The 23,277-nt window shown below is 38.3% G+C and overlaps 1 long non-coding RNA gene across 1 annotated transcript; it reads left to right on the forward strand.

Moving 5' to 3' along the window:
• Nucleotides 1-505: 505 nt before the first annotated feature.
• Nucleotides 506-22,936, forward strand: LOC107974170 (uncharacterized). Its single transcript, XR_001716723.4, has 3 exons — nt 506-836; nt 20,846-20,934; nt 21,611-22,936. It is a non-coding gene; the product is annotated as an uncharacterized LOC107974170 (long non-coding RNA).
• The last annotated feature ends 341 nt before the right edge of the window (nt 22,937-23,277 follow it).

Consider the following 23,277-nt stretch of genomic DNA (forward strand, 5'->3'; position numbering starts at 1 on the left):
ACAGCTGCTCAGGCCAAAGCCTTGGAATTATCCTTAATTCCTGTTTCTCTCATATCTCACATCCAGTCTATCAGCAAATCTTACCAGCTGTTCCACAAATATGCGGCATCTGACCACTTCTCAACCCCCACTGCCACCACCCTGCCCAAGCCCCATCTTCTCTCTCCTGAATTAGCACAACAGTCTCATTACTGGGCCTATTGCTTTCACCCTTTGTGAGGGACTAAGTGGCTAAGTTGGCTGGACTTCCTGGGCCAATAGGAACTTCCCTAAGGGGACTTTCCCCTAAGCCAAAATGAGTCACAGCTGCAAGCTAAGGGATTGAAACTTCAACCAATCATATAGGGAGTTTAAGCTCTAGCTGCAGCCTGATGTTTTTAACCAATCAGGCCCGTCAACCCACAAGTGGATTGAAAATAAGCTAGTTATGTAGGACAGAAAAAGGAAAAGAGGAGGGGTCATAAGGGGACATAAGCATAAGACACAGAAGCAAAAAAACGGCAACCCTTCCAAGTCCCCTTCCACCACGTGGAAGCTTTACTTTTGCTTTCATTTTACTTTTGCTTTTGCTCTAATAAATCTTGCCACCGCACCCTCTTTGGGTCCGCGGGTTTCTCTAATCTAGCTGTAACACTCGCCACTGCGGCCCACGGCTTCATTCCCGGAAGCCCGTGAGGCCAGGAACCCTTCGATCGAGAAAAGACCTTCCATTGGGAGAAGACTTCTCGTCTTATTTCCACCTATAATCTCTTCAAAACATAGCAGTCAGAGTTATCTGCTGAACTCATAAGTCACTCATCTGCTCCAAGCCTCCCAGTGGCTTCTCATCTCACAGAGTAAGTCAGGCTGCTTACAGTGGCCCACGAGGAGCTTCACAGTTTAACTGGCTCTCTTGCTCTCTCTTGCTCTCTCTCTCTCTCTCAATGACCTCACCCTTCACTTCTTCCCCTTGCACACACTGAACATGCCACACCTCAGACATGCCAGGCACACTCCTGACTCAGGGCTTTTGCCCTTGATTTTCCCTGGACCTAGGCATCCTTCCCCTAAATAGTGCCAATGCACCCTCTCTACCTTCAAGTCTTCGCTCTTTCTCAAATGCCACTTTCCAAGTCCCTTTCTGGCCCCCTGCTCTTCCTCTTTCTTATTACCCCCTTTTCTTTCCCATGTTACAATCTCTTCTAACTATATAATTGTCTATTTTACTTTATATAAACCTCTTTCGCCAGAATCTGTAAGCTCCAGAAACATAAGGGCTTTTGTTGGTTTTGTGTATTTCCCTATTCCTAGATCCTAGAACAGGGCCTGGCACATGATAGAGGCTCAATAAATATTAGGGGTATAGATGAAATTATTAATTCTATGGACCTTCATCCTTCATTGAGAAACAGTGGTTACAGGGAGGGAAGGGGGAAAGAATTGGCTTAGGACCTAAATGATTTACATTTACTCCCTTGAAATGTAAACAACTGCTGACCATATGAATGTTCTTGGACAAATCTCTTTATCTCTCTGGGCTTCAGTTCTCTTATGTGTATAAATAATGGGTTAAACTAAGTAATCTCCATAAACATTCTTACTTTAGTATTCTTTAATTCTCTAAACCTCTTGTCCCTGCACTGTCTCTGGGATTTACTCTCTATCTCTCTCCCTTTTAAATGTTCTTTATCCATTCATCAATTCTATAAGCAATAATTGAGCATATTCAATGGGCCAATCCCTGGTCTGAGCCCTGAGGATATATGGTTGAATAAAATAAGAATTTCCATTGGGGAGAAGGTAAGTGAAGAAAGGCAGCTCATATACTTCAACAAGGTGGTCACTGTTGTCCTATGGAGGCCAGAGCCTTGAGTGTATGTTGGGTGCCGGTGGGAGATGGTGGGGAGGGTGGAAGAGGGTGGGGCTGGGCTTCACTCATGGCTGCATAATGCACAGGAAATCCAGAAGCTGACCCTCTATAATAAAGAAGGCTATTGATTTTAGCAGTTTTCTGGTATCAGAGTTCTGGTTTTGTGGCTGTAGTATTTGTAGTAGTGGCAAAACGCTAGCCCATCTCTGCTACAAAACACACAGAGAAGATGAGGCTTCTACAAAAGGCTTAACTCATTACAGCTGGGGTCAACCTGTCTTTCTGGCTTGATGCCTACCTGAATGAACAAGCAAAAAAGATTGCTGGCTGAAGCACTCTCTACCCTGCTCACCCAAGGGCCACCATAGAACAGCTTCTGCCTGATGTTTGGAGAATTTCCCAGGAAGCTAACTTGAGGCAAGGGGAGGACATGAGAAATGGAAGACAACAAATTAAACATTGCCCATCCCTTCTGAAACATACAAAGCCTTCGGAACACCCTCCATTTGCAGAAGATTTATTTTTCGAATTATATATTTAAGGGCCCGAGTCAGTCAATTATCTGCCTTCACAGACCTATCTTGCTGCATAAACAGATTTCCATTTCCTGATGCTGTCCTTAAATAGCAAATAGTAAAACACTGGGAGAAGGTGGCTGACATTGCTCTGTAGGTGTGTCTAAAGAGTCCAGTGTGATCTGATGCATCTCCTGGGGCAAACACAGATGCATGTGAGAAGAGAAGGTGCAGAAGGGTTCAGCATGTATGGGAGTGGACCATCACCTCTCACTCCAAATCCTGGAGCTGCTTTCTGCTGTCCTTTCTTTTTATGCCAATGATGTAGCCAAAACTGCCTGCATTGTTGTCACTTCAGATTTTGGACTCTTGTAGGGATGTTCTAACATACTCCAGTCCTTGCTTTTGTGGCTTTTCCCTCAGTCATCCAGTCAACAAACCTTTACTGTGAGCCTAGTATAGGCTGCTCTCCAGGCATTGCTAAAGGAACAAATATTAACCTGGCACCGTCCAAACCTAACAAACTCAATGCTCTAGTTGGGAGACAAGCATTAAGCAATAATTACAATGCAGTATGTTATAGGCAGTAACAGAAATACATTTAAGAAATGGAAGTGTCACAAGAAATAAAAATGTATAACTTCAAGAGAGGCAGGAACAGAGAAGATTTTCAAAAGAGATGTTATCTGAGCTAGGTTTCTAAGAATCAATAGAAATTTATCACATGGATAAGAGTCAGAACAACTGAGGAATCTGCACATGCACAGGCACAGAAGTGAGCCACAGTAGACCCATGTGCAGGGAACCACAGGTCCTTAAACCATTCTCAGAGTGCAGCACAAAAGCCAAGGTGCTGAGAGAGGACAGGTTCCCAGGGGCCTGCTGGCAAAGGTGGTATTTGTCATAAGGAAGACTTTTCTTACTGACATGAAGCATCACTGGAGGCTTTCAAACAAGACAGTGCCATGGTCAGGTTGGGGTTTTAGAAATATCGCCCTATAAATAGTGGAGAAAAGATCAAGCAGTAAACGTGATCAGAATGAAAGGGGGTAAGTGACAAGTGAAGGTAAGGGCGTGCAAAGATGGAGGCGGCAGACAACACTGGCATTTAGGAGGCAGAGATACAGAGCTCAGGCACTGCTGGATTGCTTGGTTGTGGAAGAAAGGGAGAATGAAGCAACGAGCTGGGTGGCAGGCTCTGATTTGGTGGCTGGCTCAGTGGTGACCCCTCCAACCTCCAGGCCTCTGTTTGGACACATGTGACAACAATGGCCACCCTGTTGGAGTGTATGAACTGCCTTTCTTCACTCACATTCCTCTCTCCAGTTCTGAGGTCAGGGGTCTTATTTTATTCAACAAGTGTCCTGCCCTGTGTTTGGCTTACAGAATATGCTCAATTATTGCTTTTAGAATTGATGAATGAATAAAGGAAGTCTAAAAGGGAGAGAGAGAGAGTAAAACCTGGAGACAGTGCAGGGACATGAAGTTTAGAGAATTAAATAATGTTAAAGTAAAAACATTCATGGAGATTATTTAATTCAACCTGGTAATTATACAGATGAAGAAACTGAGGCCCAGAGCACTAAGATATTTGTCCAACGTCACACACCTGAGATAACAAGACAGAGTAATGGGCAAGTTGGGGATGGAGAGATGATGAATTCAGTTTGGATGCCATTACATTTGTGATGCTTGTGGTGGTAAATGCAGATTATCATATCCAATGTGCTGTTGGAATGTGATGTTCAAGAGAAGGGTCAAGTCTAGACATACAAATTTGGGATACAGATCATACTAAGACCATACCTCATGAGAATAGGCTGAGTCAGGAGCCAGGAGGGCCACAAGGGGAGCTCTAGTAATCTCAGAGATGGCATAACATGGTAGGAAGCAGCACACCAAATTGATCAGCCTTCCTGTGCCTCAGTTTCCCCAATCTATTTTCTAAAGTTGTCATGTGTTATATAAAATGAATGTATATTTATAAGACAGCAGTGCCTGGCATGAACTAAGGTCTAAGTAAGTGTGAAAATGAATATATAAACACCAATATTTGATGGTGGACAGAGGAAAAAGACTCAGAAAATCAGTAAACTAGGTATGACAAGAATGGTAGGAGGAAATCAGGCAACTATGGGAACACCAATGAACAAGGAAGAGAGAGTGTAAAGAAGGTAGGAGCATTTATGTGGCAGATGCTAAAGAAAGACTAAAATCAGAAAGTGCCTATTGGCTTTGGCAGTTGAAAGTTCACTTGTGAATTTAGAGCCTCGTTGGTGGGTGCTCAGGGGGAAGAGGGGTGGGCTGAAAAGTGAGTTACGGGCAAGAAGTGGGAGGGCTGATGTGGGCAGTTGGCTCAGGGTGAGGCTGGGCAAAGTGGAGGAACCCTGAGCTGTTGAACTCCTTTCTAGTGAGGCTCTGCAACAAGTCTCACCTACAACACAGGCTGAGTCTCTTCCCCATCCCAAAGTCGTCATCTGTAAAATGAAGGCAAACTTGACCTCCACATTCCTATCAGCTATGATGGTTGAATACTTTTCTTGTTACTAACATATGATGGTGATCAAATTCTTTTTCACTTAGAAATGTACCTGAGTCAGCTAGTGGCATTCTTGTTAAAATCTTGTTTTGAGTTTATGGAAATAGATGCTATGAGGGCTGGTTTATTGTTTAATTTATGCAGTGTTTTCAATGTACAATTTTGCACTCGATCCTTAGGCATGCACGTTGTTGGTATTGTCACTTTATCTGTGAAGCCGACTTCAAACAATAGGGTAATTTTTCTCAAAGTCACAAGAGAAGTAACCCAAGAATTGAAGCCAGGACTTCTGGCAGGCAAATCCTGTGCCTGAGAGCTGCTGGGAGTACCTGGGGCAGGTGGCACAAAACTACTTAAGAACTGGGCCTCTAAAGAACAATTGTTTTTGTTTACGAAAAATGCCTTTCAGCACAAAATATCTTCGATATATTTATCAAAATAATAGGTTTTTCTGCCACATCCTCTTCTCCTGCAGTAGGATATAAGATTTCTCATTTGGAGAAATAGGCTTTTAAAATAAATATTTTGGTTTCTCCTGCAGTGATAGGGTGTTTAACAATATGATCATTTATATTTTATTAGACTGATGTGGCTTTGTATTCACCTAGACAATTTCAAAGCACTTTTGCATACATTATTCATCTGATTCTCCTCGCCACTCTTTGAGAATGGTAAAACAGGAATGACTAGCTTCATTTTAGACATAAGAATCTGGTGTTAGAAAGATTACGTGACCAATGCAGGCTCGCTCAGAATTGCTCAGGAGCACCATTTAGACACTGAGTTTCCTCATCTCGAAGCTGGAGATAATTTCAAGCTTGGGGAATCATTGTGCAGCTGCCGATCAGATAGGGTCAGTAGGTCTCTAGTCTATAATTGGCACTCGTAAATTAGTGAGCATTAGGAGAAAAAAGTGCCCCACCTGTCTATCCAGTCCTCATCTTTATTGTCAGGGTGTTGGTGGTGGTGTCACTGAAACTTAAGGGAAAACTGAAAATAATTCATAAGATGGGAGAGAAAGAGAAAGGAAAGAACAGGAGAAGGAAAAGAGAAGAAACCTTAGCAGTAGTTAAACATTTCACAAATGGTGGCTTTGGCTGTTTCCAATGTTTGTGTAAAGTGCTGACTTCATCATTCTATAAGTGTTTTATGGAATAATACTTAAAAAGCCCTTTGAGTGCCTTCGAAAACAGTGTTAGATAAATATAAAATACTGGGTGCATAAAAGTGGAAGACAACCTCAGATATATAGTCTATGTGTGAAAAGAAATAAAATTATTCATCAAAAAATAATCACTGTAAAGTGAAGAAAGCAGAGTTTTTTTTTTTTTCCCCTTGGCAGAATAACCAGCCTGGGTTTCATAAGGATTAATGTGGTATAAACATATTTATCACTAATAAAAGAGTCTATAGAAATACTGCGGCTCTTCTTCAGCATGAGGATGAAACACTGCTAATTTAATCTCAGCAAGAACAATTCATCTGTCTTTGGGGCACAAACTTGTATAGTAAGTAAAAAAATTCTATGATCAAGTAATTTATTTTATCAGGGTGTCAGGTTTAGAGTGTGACCTGATTTAATCTCAGAAAGATATCTTTTTGGATGTGGTTCCAGAATATTCTGGGTATTATCTTTTAAACTAATTAGCACCATAATTTCAAAGGACGACAAAATAAAGAGAAAAGCATGAATATCTTTTCTTAATTTCATTAGTACTAAAATTCTTGCACCAATTTCAAGAAAAGGGTAAGTTTGACTGTAAAATGCCTTACTACAAAACTGAAAGAAAAACATTTATTTATTTTCTTTAGCCCAAGAAAATACTTTTGAAAAAGAAAAAATGCTATATGTATAAAAAGATCAAATAATGAACAATTAATAAGTAGTTGAATATTAATATGGTAGGCTGTTTTATAACTATTAAAATTATAAATATGCTGTCCATGAAAAAGCTGGGGAAATGTTTATAATATAATATTTTGAAAAGTGTACAACAAAGCAAAGTGTATTATATACTATTATGTCCATGTAAAAACTCTATGTCTATATGGACAAAGTGTGGATGGGAACATGAAGAAACAGAAACCATTGGTTGTGTCAGTATATCAGTCAGGATAAGCTAGGTTATGCTATGGTAACAAACAATACCTATATATCAGTGACTCACAACAAAAGCTCATGCTACCCGATCAGACTCTGCTCATTGTAATCATTTTGGTACCCCGGCTGAAGAAGGTTCCATCTTTACACATCCTTCCTTAATTGTCTCAATGTTGGCAGAGGAAAGATACGGTTGGTACTGTATCTAAAAGATTGTACATGGAAGTGAAATATGTCACTTCTACTTATATTTATTTGGCCAAAGCAAGTCACATTGGCATGTCAACTCCAAAGGGGAGAGGGAAGCTAAATCCTACTATGTGATCAGAAAGAGAACCAGATATATTTGAATGACACTAACACGCTCAATAAGATTGATAAAATTACAGATGCTTTCTCAAATCTTTTATAATGTTAAAATATATTTTTATTATTATTACCTCAGATTCTACTTGTGAGCCAGAAATTGGGACTTGATGATGTATATGATACTAATCTTTCAAAGAAAGGCTTTTAACTGAAAATTCTTTAACATGCATATTCTTTTATTCAAATAGTTTAAATGGATCAAGATGATAAACATTTTCACATTAGGAAATACAGTTTGATTGAAAAATATTTCTGGCTTCACTCATTGTAATATGCAATTTGTAAATTACATTAAGAAAACAACTTGCAAGAAGGCATTCTGTTATAAATATTTATAAATGTAGTTAGAAAAATACGTCTTTTGCCTATGTACAATAGAACAATTTGCTTGCTTCAGCAAGCAATCAGCAATAAAGAAAAAACATGTCACATTGGTAGGGTTTTAAATATTTCAGTTTATAAACTCCTGAAAAACATCAGTTGAGCATCAGTGGAAGACAGTATGATGTACAGCAAAGGACACTGGCTTTGGCATCTGGTAGGTTCAAATGCTGAACCACATTTATTACACTACCTGGGGCAATCAGGCTAACTTCCTCCACATAGTTCCCAGAACACAGTAAGCACTCATATTTGTTTCATAAGTGAATTTCTTCTTTATTTCTATCGTTTCTGCATTATGAAAAAAGTTTTCTCTTGGCTTGTAAGATAGTCAAATTATACCTGAATATAAAAACCAAGGGCAGAGTAAGTGTCTGCAATAAGGAGTTTTCTATTCTGTCTTTTTCTTTTTTTTTTTTTTTTTTTTTTTAGCATTCCTGAAAACTGCCTTCCTGACATTAGAAGTTCTATCTAAAATCTGACTTATGGATTTGACCACACACCCCTAAGCCCATAAATTCAGTAATTGCCTGTGGTGAAGGACCCTACTTTTCCCTGTGGCCTCTATTCTCTGGACCATGTCAGCCATCCTCTCCATGGAGGACCAGACTGTGTTCAGTCCTATGAAGGCAAACACAGGATAAGGAAAGGTTTAGGAAAGGCCAAGGAGTATAGTTCCAGGAAAGTAAAAGCGTGGGAGTGCGAGTTCTGAGCTTCTCCAAAGCTAATTGAAAGGACCTAAGAGAAGAGTTCTAGAAAGAAAATGAAGACCTGACTTTTTTCTTTCCCTGTTAACAATATAAATGGGAGTTTTTATTCCTATATTTTTAAAGAGAATTGCTGAGAATGGCATGTTTTTCCTTCTCTGGCTCCTCAATTACTGTCTGTTCCACAAAATAGATAAAAAGAAAAAGAATGAAGGAGAAATCTCATCCCCAAAATAATTTTAGTACAAGTTCTAAATGGAACCCAGGGCCCTGGAGTGATGCTGATGCTGGCGGCTGATTCTGGACTATCCTGGTTTTGTGCTGTGGGAGAGCCCAGAAAGTGTGTACCAGGATGGGGGAGTCTCTCAGTTTTGTAAAAATTGTTATGAATGAGTTTCCCACCCTTGATAACAATTTTTTAGGCTTTTCGGGCCTTTCTAAATTCTCCAAAAATAATTTTAAAAAAGGAAAGTGTGTCCCTGTTATTGCCTTTAAGCTAAATAAAATTTATCTGGATAAAAAAATTATTTTAAACAAAGTTAGTGAACAGTAATTTTGGTTGTAATTGACCCATTCTTTCATTTAAACTGACTCAATTTTAATGCTCCTTTGGTTCAAGGTGGCTGGCAGTAGCAAAAAGGAAGCCACAAGAATTCATTCCTTTTAACTGTGTTACCTTTTAACACTCAGGTGGCCCAGAGAGTTTGGAATTTCCTTGTTGGCATTACAGCTCCCGATGGCTGCATTAACAACAACAACCAAAGTCACTTTTTCCACATGAAGTGGGAATACCTAATTGTATAGGAATATCTGGTTATCAGTGATATTCACAGAATCTTCAAAGAAAGGAAATGAGAAGGTGTGTTATTTGGCAAAGATGACACCAACATTCTCCACAGTGCTACGGTGTTAAAAAGTGGCAGCTATTTCTGTGAATTCTTTCACATTGGGTTTGATCACTATTCTGACAGAAATGGATGTTTTGGGAAGGTTGTCGCTAAGCTCTCACTGTCATTGAGAGTTGAGAAATCTTCAAAACTGGGGAAGATGGCTCATATTAGTATTTGTCTCACTTCATTTACTTATCCATTTATTCATTCTGGAAAATGTTATTGAATACTCTTTTTTCCCCTTCTGTTTCTACAGATGTGTTAAAAAATGGTCTCTAGGAAAGATTTGGACTCCAGGGTTCTCCTTTTCCTCCTCCTTTTCTCTTCCTTCACTCCCCCTATATAAGGTTGATCTCATACTAAGAAAAGTAAAAAGCCAGGAAGGCAAAGCTCTGGTCTTCCACTGGAAACGTCTTCACCTGTCTTTCCACTGTAGGGCCTTAAGCACAGCCTGTCTACACTAGCACATGACAGAGGCACCTATAAAAGCTGGCTCTGGGGACTCATTCTCAGCTCTGATCTAGCATTTATCACAACAACCCCTGGTTCTCTTTGTTCTGAGATATTTAGCTGAATTTCACATAATGGTGATGATTGGCACACAATCATATAGCATATAGCAAAGTCTCATTTGTCTGGCACTGTCATATTATCAGGATGTTGAGGAAACTTACATTTATACAGTTAAGAAAATACTTCTTTTACAATTTCTTTACTTTTTCACCTTGTTTTGATTAAAATATTTCTAAAATTGATTAAGCTCTTGTCTCATTTCTTAAACAGTGTGCAACGAACATAACAACCTTTTTTATTGCTTATTCTGATCATTAAGCACCTTAATTACTGCTCAAATGCTGTAATGCAGTTTTAATGACTCCTCCCTGTGTTGTTCATTATTATAGCTCTTGTCACTGAATCTGCAGCCAGCAGTATTTCCCTTCTCACTTGTGGTTCTGGCCTGTCAAATCAGACAACCCATGGTTAGAATTATCTGTAAAGTAAGGGCCAATAAATACTGAGTGGTCCTCTTCAACATTGTCTCATTGGTGAAGTGCATGAGTTATAATACATGGAAAACTGCTTTATAAGAACTTTCTAAGTTCTTATAATCACATCAACTGAGACAAAGTAGTTGCATCCTAAAGGGTATCATGAATACCTTTTGGAGGCTTTGGAGCATAGTTTACATGACTGAATCTTTTTTAATACTGAACTTTTTAATTAAAAAAATTTTAATTGACATGTAATAGTTACATAATTTATGGGGTACATAGTAATGTTTGGATATATACAAGGTATAGTGATTAGATTAGGGTAATTAGCATATCCATTATCTCAAACATTTGTCATTTCTTTGTGTCAGAAACATTCAATATACTCCTTATAGCTATTTGAGACTATATGTTATTGTCAACGATAGTCATCCAACAGTGCTATGGAACATTAGAAATGATTACTCCTACCTAGCTGTAATGTTGTATCCTTTAAGAAATCTCTCCCTATTCCCTCACCCCTCTACCCTTCCCAGCCTCTAGTAGCTTCCGTTCTATTTTTTTACTTCTATGAGATTATATGAGAGATGAGATTATATCTTACATATGAGTAACAACATGCAGTGTTTAATTTTCCATTCCTGGTTTATTTCATTTAATGTCCTCCAGTTTCATCCATGTTGCCATGAATGACAAGATTGCATTCTTTTTTAGGGTTGAATAGTATTCCATTGTGTATATATGCCCCATTTTCTTTCTTCATTCATCTATTGTTAGACACTTGGGTTGATTCCAGATCTTGGCTATTGTGAATAGTGCTGCAATGAATGTGGGATGCAGATGTCCTTTTGGCATACTGATTCACATTTATTTGAATAAATGCCAACTGGAGGGATTGCTATATCATATAATAGTTCTATCTGTAGTTTTTTGAGGAACTTCTATACTGTTGTCCATAGTGGCTGTGCTAGTTTACATTTCCACCAATGGCGTATAAGATTTATCTTTTCTCTGCATCCTCACTAACATTTGTTAGTTTTTTTTTAATAATAGCCATTTTAACTAGGGTGAGATGATATCTCACTGTGGTTTTGATTTGCATAACCCTGATGACTAGTGATGTTGAACATTTTTTCATATATTTGTTGGCCATTTTTGTGTCTTCTTTTGAGAAATGTCTGCTCAGAGCATTTGCCCATATTATAATCGGATTATTTGCTTTTTTGCTATTGATGTTTGAATTCCTTGTAACTAATTTTAATATTAATTCTTCCAGTTTATGAACATAATATGTTTTCTATTTTTTCATATATTCTTCAATTTCTTTCATCAGTGTTTTATAGTGTTTTTTGTAGAGCTCTTTTACTTTCTTGATTAATTTTATTCCTAAGAATTTTTTGGTGGTTATGGTAAATCCAATTGATTTCTTGATTTACTTTTTAGCTAGTTTGTTGTTCATGTGTAGAAATGCTACTGGATTTTTAATTCTGCAACCTTACTGAATTCATCTTCTAAGAGTTTTTGGTAGAATCTTTAGGTTTTTCAGAATTTTACATCCTCCTTTCCAATTTGGATGCCCTTCCTTTCTTTCTTTTTTTTTTTTTTTTTTTCTTTTTGAGACAGAGTCTCACTCTGTCACCAGGCTGGAGTGCAGTAACATGATCTCAGCTCACTGCAACCTCCGCCTCCCGGGTTCAAGTGATGCTCCTGCCTCAGCCTCCCGAGTAGCTGGGACCACAGGCACGTGCCACCAAGCCCAGCTAATTTTTGTATTTTTAGTAGAGACGGGGTTTCATCATATTGGCCAGGGTGGTCTTGATCTCTTGACCTCAGGATCCACCCACCTTGGCCTCCCAAAGTGCTGGGATTACAGGCATAAGCCACCGTGCCCGGCCTGATGCCCTTTCTTTCTTTCTCTTGCCTTATTGCACTAGTTAGAGCTTCCAGTACTATGTTAAATAGTAGTGGTGAAAGTAGGCATTCTTGTCTTGGCTCAGATTATACAGGAAAAGCTTTCAGCTTTTCTTTCCACTTTTCCCCATTGAATACAATCTTAGCTGTGGGTTTGTCAGGTTGTGGCCTTTATTGTGTGAGGTACTTTCTTTCTATAGCTAATTGCTGGGTTTTAATTATAAAAATATGTTGAATTTCATCAAATGCTTTTTCTGCATCTATTGAGATGATTAAATGATTTGTCTTTCATTTTGTTAATGTGATATATTACTTTCATTGATTTGTGTATGTTGAATCAAACTTGCATCCCTGGGATAAATTCCACTTGGTCATGGTGTATTATAATGTATTGTTGGATTTGGTTTGCTAGTATTTTGTTTAGAATTTTTGCATCTATGTTTATAGAGGATATTTACCTATAGTTTTCATTTTGTTTTTCATTTCATTTGTTTTCATTTTGTGTCTGTCTGGTTTTGGTATCAGGCTAATGGCTAATGCTGGCCTTGTAGAATGAGTTTGAAAATACACTATTTTCTTAAATTTTCTGGAATAGTTTGAGAATTGGTATTATTTCTTCTTTAAAATTTGGTAGAATTTAGCAGTGAAGCCATCTGGTCTTAGACTTTTTTTTGTTGGGATACTTTTTATTACTGATTCAATCTTATTACTAATTATTATCCTGTTCAGCCTTTCTATTTCTTCTTGGTTCAATCTTAGTAGGTTGTGTCTGTCTAGGAATTTATCCATTTCCTCTGAGTTTTCAAATTTATTGGCATATAGTTGTTCATAATTGTCTTTAATAATCATTTTTATTTCTGTCATATCAGCTGGGACATTTCCTTTTTCATTTCTGATTTTGTGTCTTCTCTCTTTTTTTCTTAGTCTAGCTACTGGTTTTTCAATGTTGTTTATTTTTTCAAAAAAACAATTTTTTGTTTTGCTAATTCTTTCTATTTTTTTAGTCTCAATTTCATTTTTTTTTACTCTGATCTTTATTATTCCTTTTCTTCTACCAATTTTGTATTTTCTTTGTTCTTGCTTTTCAGTTCCTTCAGATGCATTGTTAGGTTGGTTGTTTGAAATAATTCTGCTTTTTTAATGTGGGGATGTATTGTTATAAACTTGCCTCTTAATAGTACTTTTGCTGTGTTGCATAGGTTTTGGTATGTTGTGTTTCTATTTTAATTTGTTTCAAAAAAATTAATTTTTTTCTTAATTTCTTCCTTTACCCACTGGTCATTCAAGAGGATGCTGTTTACTTTCCATGTGTTTATATAATTGCAAATGTTTCTCTTGTTATTGATTTCTAGTTATTCCATTGTAATCAGATATACTTGATATAATTTTAAGTAAAATAATTTTTAAGATGTATTTTGTGTTTTAACATATAGTCAATCCCAAAGAATGTTCCATGTGCTGATTAAAAGAATGTGTATTCTGCAGCTGTTGGATGAAACGTTCTGTCAATGTCTGTTAGGCCCCTTTGGTCTATGGGGCAGTTTAAATTCAATGTTTTTTATTAATATTCTGTTTAGATGCTCTGTTCAATGCTGAGAATGGTGTTGAAATTCCGAACTATTATTGTATTAGGATCTATCTCTCCTGTTAGATCTAACAACATTTGCTTTATATACCTGTGTGATCTGGTGTTGGGTGCAATTATATGTACAATTGTTATATCCTCTTGCTAAATTTGATCCCTTTATTATTACATAATATCATTCTTTGTCTCTTTTTATAGCTTTTGAGTTACAATCTGTTTTACCTGATATAAATATAGCTTCTCCTGCTCAGTTTTGTTTTCCATTTCCATAGATTATCTCCATCCCTTTACTTTTGGTCTATGTGGGTCTATAGGTGAGATAAGTTTCTTGTCAGCAGCATATAATTGGGTCTTTAAAAAAATTCATTCAGCCAGTTCATGTTTTCATTAAGAAATTTAATCTGTTTACATTCCAGGTAATTATTGATAGGTTAGAACTTACTCCTGTCTTTTTATTGATTGTTTTCTGGGTGCTTTATATATTCTTTGTTCCTTACTTTTTTAGTATTATTTATTTTTGAAGTTTGGTGGGTTTTTGTAATGACAATTTATTTATTTCTCTTTCTTCTGTGTATATCAGCTCTACCACTGAGTTTTACAATTTAAAATGTTTTCATGATGGGGGCCATTGTCTTTTCACTTCCAGATGTAAGATTCCACTGAACACTAGAGTGATCTAGTGGTGATAAGTGACTGTAATTTCTTAGTTTTTGTTTGTCTGAGAAAGACTTTATTTCTCCTCATTTGTGAGGAATAGATTTGCTAGGTATAATATTATTTGCTAACAGGTTTTTTTTTGTCTTCAGTACTTTGAATATAACATCCCATTCTCTCCTGGCCTATAAGGTTTCTGCTGAGGAATCTGCTTTTAGTCTAATGGGGATTCCCTTATATGTGACTTGACACTTTTCTCTTGCTGTTTTTATAATTTTTTCTTTGTCTTTTGACAATCTGACTACATTTTACCTTGCATAGAACTTGTTTGGGTTGAACCTATTTGGGGATATTTGAGCTTCCTGAGTCTGAATGTCCATTTCTCTCCCAAGACTCAGAAAGTTTTCATCTATTTCATTAAATATGTTTTCTAAACCTTTTCCCATCTCTTCTCCTTCTGGAATCCCCTTAATGTGAATATTTGTTCACTTAATGGTGTTCCATAAACCCTATAGGCATTCTTCATTCTATGTTTTTTGTCTTCCAAAGTTATTTTTAAAAACTTATCTTAAAGTTCAGATATTCTTTCTTCTGATTGGTCTAGTGTGTTGCTGCAGCTCTTGATTGTATTTTTTACTTCATTAATTGAATTCTTCAGCTCTAAGATTTCTGTTTGATCTCTTTGTTGTTTTCCTGATTTCATTCAATTGTCTATCTGTATCTCTTGTGTCTCATTGAGTTTCCTTAAAATTATTATTTTACATTATTTTTCTGGCATTTCATATTTCCTTATGATTTGGGTCTGGAGAATTTTTGTGTTCCTTTGGAGGTGTTATTTTCCTTGCTTTTCCATGTTTGATGTGTTTCTAAGTCGATTTCTATGCATCTGGTGGAACAGTCACCACTTCCAATTTTGTGGCATAAATTTCATAGGGAAACACTTATTCATATGGCTGGGTCTTGGTGTGTCAGTTGGGTGGAGTGCATTGGTTTTGGTTCTAGGTGGATACAGTAATGTAGTCTCCATGCAGTTTCTTCAGTTATAATCTACACTAATGATGTTTGTGAATGTATCAGTATTCCTAGGCTGTGTAAGTTTGTGGTGGGAGTGATGTGGCTTTGCCAGGGATGGACTTGCCAAGCTGTTTCTCAAGCTAGGGATGCATGTTTGCACAAAATGGGCCAGCCAACTCTGGGTCTAGCTCACTGGGATTGGAAATACAGGGCTGTAAGTGTGGCCAGAATTATGAGAATGTGGCTATAGAGCTGGCTTTGAGGTGTGTTCTCCTAGAGTGGGACTACTTGGCTATTTTTGTGGCTCAGAGTGTGAGTCCATGACTGCTCAGCCTGTCTAGGGTTGTGTCTGCCATGGGTGAGTCCACAAGGTTGTTTTTCAGTTCCTGAGCATGAGTGCAAGGCTACAGAACAGGCCTGGGCTGAGAGTCTTCTGAGGGAAGGCCCACAAACCTGTTTCTCAGGCCCAGGGCACTGGCACGTGACTGCTTGGCCAGCCCAAGCACAGGTCTACTGGGAGCAGACCTATTGAACTATTTCTCAGGCCCTGGGCATGGGTGTTGGGCTACTGAGCAGGGCTGGAGGCCATGTCTTCTGGGAGTGAGTCCACTGGGATGTTTCTCAAGCCCTAGACATAGGTGCCTGGCTGTCTGGTCAGCCCAGGGGCATGTCAGCTGCTCAGCACCTCAGTGGCTCTTCTACTTGAGGGAGGGCATGCAGTAGTTTGGCTGGCTCAGTGGAGGGTTCTCCCTACGTGAGTCTGCCAGACAACTTCCCCGTCTGGATGTGCAGGTGAGCAGGGCACACTCCAGTAGTGACTGTGGTCTCAAGATGGCTCTATGGTTCCACAGTTTGGCTCACTGAGGGTGGGTGGAAGTGTGGAGTGACACCTTGTGGTCCTGGTCCTGGGCAATGCATCTGTGTGAATTCCTGACAGCTTCCAAAACTGGGCTCTGGGGTTGCAAGGACTATGGGATTCTACTATTATAAGCACTGCAGGTGTTTGTGGTGGCAATGAGGGCTGGTGGGGTTTTTCTGATTACCTTTTCTCCACAAGGGGAAGTCCCTCCTGACTCTGAGCTGGTCCAGGTGAGGAAGATAAGGCTATAGAGGCTGGGTGCCTCTACATTGCCCTCTTGGCCTTCCAATCACCACATATGCCCCTCCCCCAACCCTGCTGCACTCCATTGCTCTCCCTTTAACACTCCAGTTGAATCTTAGCTGTTTATTTGTTGCCTTGCTCTTTTTTGTGGAGGTTGTGGGGATGAGCACCAGGCATCTCTAGTCAGTCATCTTGTTGACATCACCCTTCTCTGAATCTTGAATTTAATTTATTCTCTGCCCAGTTATTCAATATAGATGCCATCAAGGTCTTCTTGATGATATTAAAGCAAACGAAAAGGACTATGTCTATGGGATAGCCTTCATCTCACTCACGGTTCAATATCCAGTCTCCTGTCTGGTGCTAAGAAACACCTGTAATAAAGTAAGAGTGTGTTCAAAGTGGGGTGCTGGGGGGAGCTGTAGGGCAAGAGAGAGAACATAGAAGTTGCCCATTTGGAAAAAACAAGCATATCACTGTTCAAAGATTGTACAGAACTGGAAAATATGCATGAGCCAGAATTTCTGTCCATCTCTGTATCTTCATCACCTCCTGTTGCTGGCTCTTTGCAACATGCCCTGGGCCTCATTGTTGATTTGGAAATCCTATGAAGTTATTAGCCTGTGAACTGGCAGAAGACATGAAGAAGGGGAACTTCAACTCTTCCGTAAACTTTAGTGTGTGTTCCTCTTTTTAAAAAAGACTTAGAGGCTGGGTGCGGTGGCCCACTCCTGTAATCCCAGCACTTTGGGAGGCCGAGGCAGGCGTATTACGAGGTCAGGAGATCGAGACCATCCTGGCTAACATGGTGAAACCCCGTCTGTACTAAAAATACACAAAATTAGACAGGCGTGCTGGCGGGAGCCTGTAGTCCCAGCTACTCGGGAGGCTGAGGCAGGAGAATGGCGTGAACCCGGGAGGCGGAGCTTGCAGTGAGCGGAGCTGAGATCACGCCACTGCACTCCAGCCTGGGCAACAGAGAGACTCCGTCTCAAAAAAAAAAAAAAGAAAAAAGAAAAAAAAGAAAAAAGACTTGGAAAACTAACACTTTACAATCGTTGGTGGTGTGATTATGTACTTTTCCTGCTAATCTATAGGCTTCACAAGATCAAGTACTTTGTCCTTTACCTATCTAATCCCCAGCAGTGCCTGGTGCTCCTGGGCTCTCTCACCTTCTTGATCTTCTAAACTCTGCCAGTCTTCAGTCCTTAATTAGCATAACCATTTCCAAGCTGGGGATCCTAAATCTTAAATTTGCAAAGGGCTGGGATCAGCTTCCCTCACTTTTACTTCTCAATTCACTCTCTAGTATCCTCATCCAATTTCAGGCTTAAGCAATTTACTTCTGTATGAATGAACCCTAAATAAATATCTCTACACAAACCATTTAAATTAATCCCTATGCATTTCCTTTGTCAAGTCAGTGATCATTGCTTACATATGAAAAAAGAAAAAAAAGTTGATTATTTCTTTTATTCTTAGGTTGAAATGTAAGCAAGTCTTCTAGGAAGGAGATGTCGATTTTAGTGCTAGCCTTTTAAGTAATTTCCTGCCTTCCTTTACACTAGCTATTAATGTCTTGGACCCTCCGTTTTCTTGGCTGTAAAATATGGGGGTTGAACTAAATAATTTCTTCAGCAATGCCAAGCTTTAAGATGCTATAATATTTTATTGATTACAGGAATTTAACCTCATTTAATTGGCTCAAAGAACTACTATCAGAATTTCTTTAAAATAATAGTTTTATTTGTCGTATTATTTTTCACTTTTTTTGCTCTTTACATTGGATATTTTTAGTGATAAAATATTTTACACATGCAAAAAAGTAAAGAGAATCATACAACAGACACTTGTATCATGTATGATAATGTACCTGGCACACAGTAGGTGAATAATAAGTACTCTTGAAAGAATGATCTGGACCATCAGAGATAACTACAGTTGCTATAAAATAGCTGTGATTTTCCCAGAATGGCCAGCAGAGGGCGGACTTGCACATTGACAAAACTGACCCTTGGTTTAGGTAAATTACCTTGGTGTCTTAGCTCCCCTGGTACAAATTAATTATTGTGAAATTGTTTAGCACATAGCCAACAGCTGATCTATATACCCCTTGTTAACCACATTAAATGAACACAACTACTGTTCACAAATTGTTCAGAGACTTCAAAGTCAGTGCATTGTCAAATAACAGTTTGGAAAATTTGCAGTATTTAAACCGCCTATCTAGATCACTCTAAATCTCCCCAAATCTTCTTTGCCAGTTGTAGCTATATTTCTAAACCTTGTCATTAGGAGTAGCAGAGTGATGGTCTGAATTAATTATCAAAGTTGCTGAATATTTTGTTTCACTAGTTAAGTATTGTAATTTCTCTCTCGATCTGTTAACAAAATATATATAACCCCCTCACCACCCCCACACACACATGCATATCCATTCTTTATGCCCAGAGGAAGCCACTGTTAACAGTTTCTTGAATCTCTTTTGAAATTGCATATGCACATATAACCATAGATATATAGGGGTTTTTTTTAACCATAAATGAGATCACAAATGCCTGCAGTCCTATAATGTAATTTTTTTAATAACCATGTAATCATCTACAATATATCTGTGTTAACTAGTAGAGATCTTGGCAGAGAGCAAACGACCTGAATATTTCTGATCTGATTACTGGGAATCCATTTGGCCCAGCCAACACACTTAATCCTTTGTTGTCTCTTGTGTGTAGATAAGGTGTTTTCAGTGGGAAGCCATAAACATAACCCCTGAATCTTGGTTATCCTATACTTTGTGCCTCTCCATGCAGGTGGAGGATTACCACAACAACAAGATGCAGCTGTAAGAAAATAGGCTTGCTTTGCAGTGTGGCTGAGCACCACAGCCAGATCAGAGCCAGAATTTCCAATGCCAGTCATGAGGATTCTGTTTCCCATAAATCCCTCTAAATTTTATATTTCTCGCCGTGGAAATATTTGCCTTTGAATTTCTCAATCTCTATTTAAGGAAAATAAATGGAAAATAATTGTTTAGATTCAAGAAATGCAAAGGTTACTTTAGCTTTTGCATTGCATTTGTGCAGTCTAACAGTAAACCCATTTTATAACTAGAATTTATATATAGTACCATGTTCAACTTCTTTTACTACTGGTCCTTCTGTGTCAGAGATCCATAATCCGTGGGCCATGGACTGGTACTGGTCTGTGGCCTTTTAGGAACTGGGCTGCCCAGCAGGAGGTGAGTGGTGGACTAGCAAGCAAAGCTTCATCTGTATTTGCAGCCACTGCCCATTGCTTGCATTACCGCCTGAGTTTTGCCTCTTGTCAGATCAGTGGTGGCATTGGATTCTCATAGGAGTGCAAACGCTATTGTGGACTGCACATGTGAAGGATCTAGGTTGCATGCTCCTTATGAGAATCTAATATCTAATGATCTGTTACTGTCTCCTATCCCTTGAGATGGGACCATCTAGTTTCAGGAAAACAAGCTCAGGGCTCCCACTGATTCTACATGATGGTGAATTGGATAATCATTTCATTATATATTACAATGTAATAATAATAGAAATAGAGTGCACAATAAGTGTAATGCATTTGAATCTTCCCCAAATCATCCCCACCCCACCCCACTCTGTGGAAAAATTGTCTTCCACAAAACTGTTCCCTGGTGCCAAAAAGGTTGGAGACCACTGCTGTATGTTACACCAACATTAACTGATACTAACAGAAATCTTATTTACCATAGTAAACACATGAAGTTATTTTATATGCATTTTCACAGAGCAAGTTCATTTTGGTAATACCCAAATCCATACAGCATACTATGTTTTTTCTATCATTATCATCATGGACTCTCAAAATTGGAAAATGAGTCCATCTGGTCCAATTTTACATCATATATTAGCAGAGCCTTGCTATGCAAAATTAACCCACAGACCAGCAGTAGCAGCAGCAGCAGCACCAGAGAACTTAGGCAAAGGCAAATTAAATTCAGAGGACCCACTCCACACATGTTGAATTGGAATTTTGGGGAGTTGGAACTAATAATCTGATTTAACAAGGACTTTGGGTGATTCTTGCCATACTAAAGTTTGAGAACCATTGATCTATAAACTCCTCATTAATGATCATTAGTTTCTGCTTAAATATTTCCTTAATTAGGAAATCTACTACTTCACAAGGCAGACCGTTTCATTTTAGATCATTACTTCTTGTTGGAAATCCCTTCTTATTTAGATCCAAGTCGACCTTCCTGGAGCCTCTATCCACTACTTGTTTTGCTCAACAAGAACACACATCGTGTTGACTCCATCTTTTATATGATGGTGAGTTGTGGTCAAACACAGCTATCCTGCTCCTCTTCCTCCCTCCGTGAGTGTCCTCCTCCCCCAGTGAATGTCCCTCTCAGGTTAAATAACTTTAGTGGTTTTTAAATGTTCACCAAGCTGCATTTATCTCTTTAATATTCTTATTGTTCTCCTTTAATGAAGTTCCCTTTTGTCACCATTCCTTCGAAGTGAAACACTTCAAAGAGCACAATAAAAAATAAATAAATAAATTTTTAAAAATAAATTTAAAATGAGAACAGAACATAATCCTTTAAGTGTAGTCTGACAACACTCAGAGGGGGGTAAAACAGATAGATACCTCTGTTGAAAAGTAAGTGCTATTTTTGGTTTGGGCTTGGACATTCTGATTATAACAGGCTTTTTCCTTTATAAAACTGAAATCTCTACAGAAGTCAGGTTTTCTTCTAAAAGGGGTTATTTATTTGGGTTAGTGACTTATTGTTTGACATTGTCAAGATAATTTTAAATTTGTTTTACTTAACCACAGACCGTTATAAAGGAGAGGCATTTCCTTTGCTTTGCATAAATCATCCCTCCACCATTAGGATTCCCCAAGATAGGAAAGTTACATACCTAGGTAAATGAGGGTCAGTCTGATGACCACTGCAGCCCATAACTGTGCCAGAGACAGATGACCTTTGCTTCCCCTCAGCCTCACCACAATGTTCCGTTGGCCAGTGCAAGAGAAACCAGGATGCTTCCTCATACTGCACATCTTTATCTGAGAACCAAAGGACAAATATGGGTGTCACATGCCAGCTCCTTCTACCTCCTTCTGAAACCAGAGGACTGGATTGGAACCAACAGAGATCATGCTGTTTACTTCACAGATTTCAAGAAAAGTGAATTCTGAGTAATCTTTTTTTTTTAGATCTTCCTATGTGTAAAAATCTTTGGTGAGATTTACCATCTCATTTAAAGTTCTTTCACAATTTTTGTGAAAATTGAGTGATGTGTAATAAATAAGTTATTTTTTTCCTTTATAGCTGATGCTTGACCTTTTTTCCCTTGGTAATATAGCTTACGAAGCAGATATATATGCCAATACACCCTTGATTTTAAGTCTTTCAAATAGAAGAACATAGGGATAAACTGACACATGAGAGATGGATAAATGTACGGACACATACATGTTCAACAGTTGTTGTTTTGGGGATTATGCCACAGAGTCATCAAATGCTGTCTAACACTAAATTAGATTTTCCTGTGAGGTTGTAAGCAACCTGTTGTGGGAAGTAATCAAGCAGGGACTAGATATCCATCTATCAGAAAAAATGAATTTCTAGAGAGATATGGCATAGCCTTTCCAAATTTAAGGTTCCATGAGTGTAGAGAAATGAGGATAATGGCTGTTAATGGTTAGTGTTTACCTTAGGAAAGCCACCAATCTAAGTATTCTATCTGCACTAACTCATTTAATCCAGAAAGAGATGGCTCCGAAAAGGGAATTTTAACAATACTCTGCCTTTCTGCAAAGAAAATGCCAAGTGAGAAAGTTGTATTGTTGATATACACACATATTCACAAAAGACTGCTATATAGGGAATAAGCTTTTGCAAAGAAACACACTATTGCCTCTAAATCAGTGAGCAGTATTTCTAAACCAGGAGATTTAATCTTCTGAAATTACATGAAAAATATTGTATTTATGTGCCCATTTCTGGAGAAAGGTGACAATTGCCCTCATCAGCTTTGCCCTCAAAGGTCAAAATAATAATAATTATAAAAAACTTTAAAGCTTACCCAGAAACAGATGTATTTCACAAGGTCAATGTATTATATATTTCAAAATAACTAAAGAATATGATTTTAAATGTTCTCACCACAAAGAAATGATAAATATTTGAGGTGATAGACACACTTATTCGCCTGATTTGATCATTCCACAATTTATGAGTGTATTGAAACCTCACATTGTGACCCAAATATGTATAGAATAATTGTTTATCAATTCAAAATAAAACTGTTTTTAAAAGTGCTTGGCATATATCCTCAAATGCTGCAGGAGCTATGGGTTTTACATGTTATTTGGAAAGTGATGGAGTATGAGAAGTCACTGAAGCAGGTCATTTACTTCTAAGTGTTGATGGTCAAAGATTGGTAGATGCTGGGCTTTCCTTCTTCGGTCTGCCCATGTACTTGGCCTAGCTTCACTATTTGGGACTTGCATTCTCTGAACAAGTGACTGTTCTTCAGTGAGCTGTCAGGAAAATGGGGTTGCAGTAATACTGGCTCTATCTACTTTTTGTAAGGACCACATTGAAAGTAAAAAGCTTAGTAAAATGCTAGGAAGACAGCTAAGCATTGAACAAATATGAT

Source organism: Pan troglodytes, chromosome 1 (assembly GCF_028858775.2).
Source record: "Pan troglodytes isolate AG18354 chromosome 1, NHGRI_mPanTro3-v2.0_pri, whole genome shotgun sequence".
In the NCBI taxonomy this organism is placed as follows: domain Eukaryota; kingdom Metazoa; phylum Chordata; class Mammalia; order Primates; family Hominidae; genus Pan; species Pan troglodytes.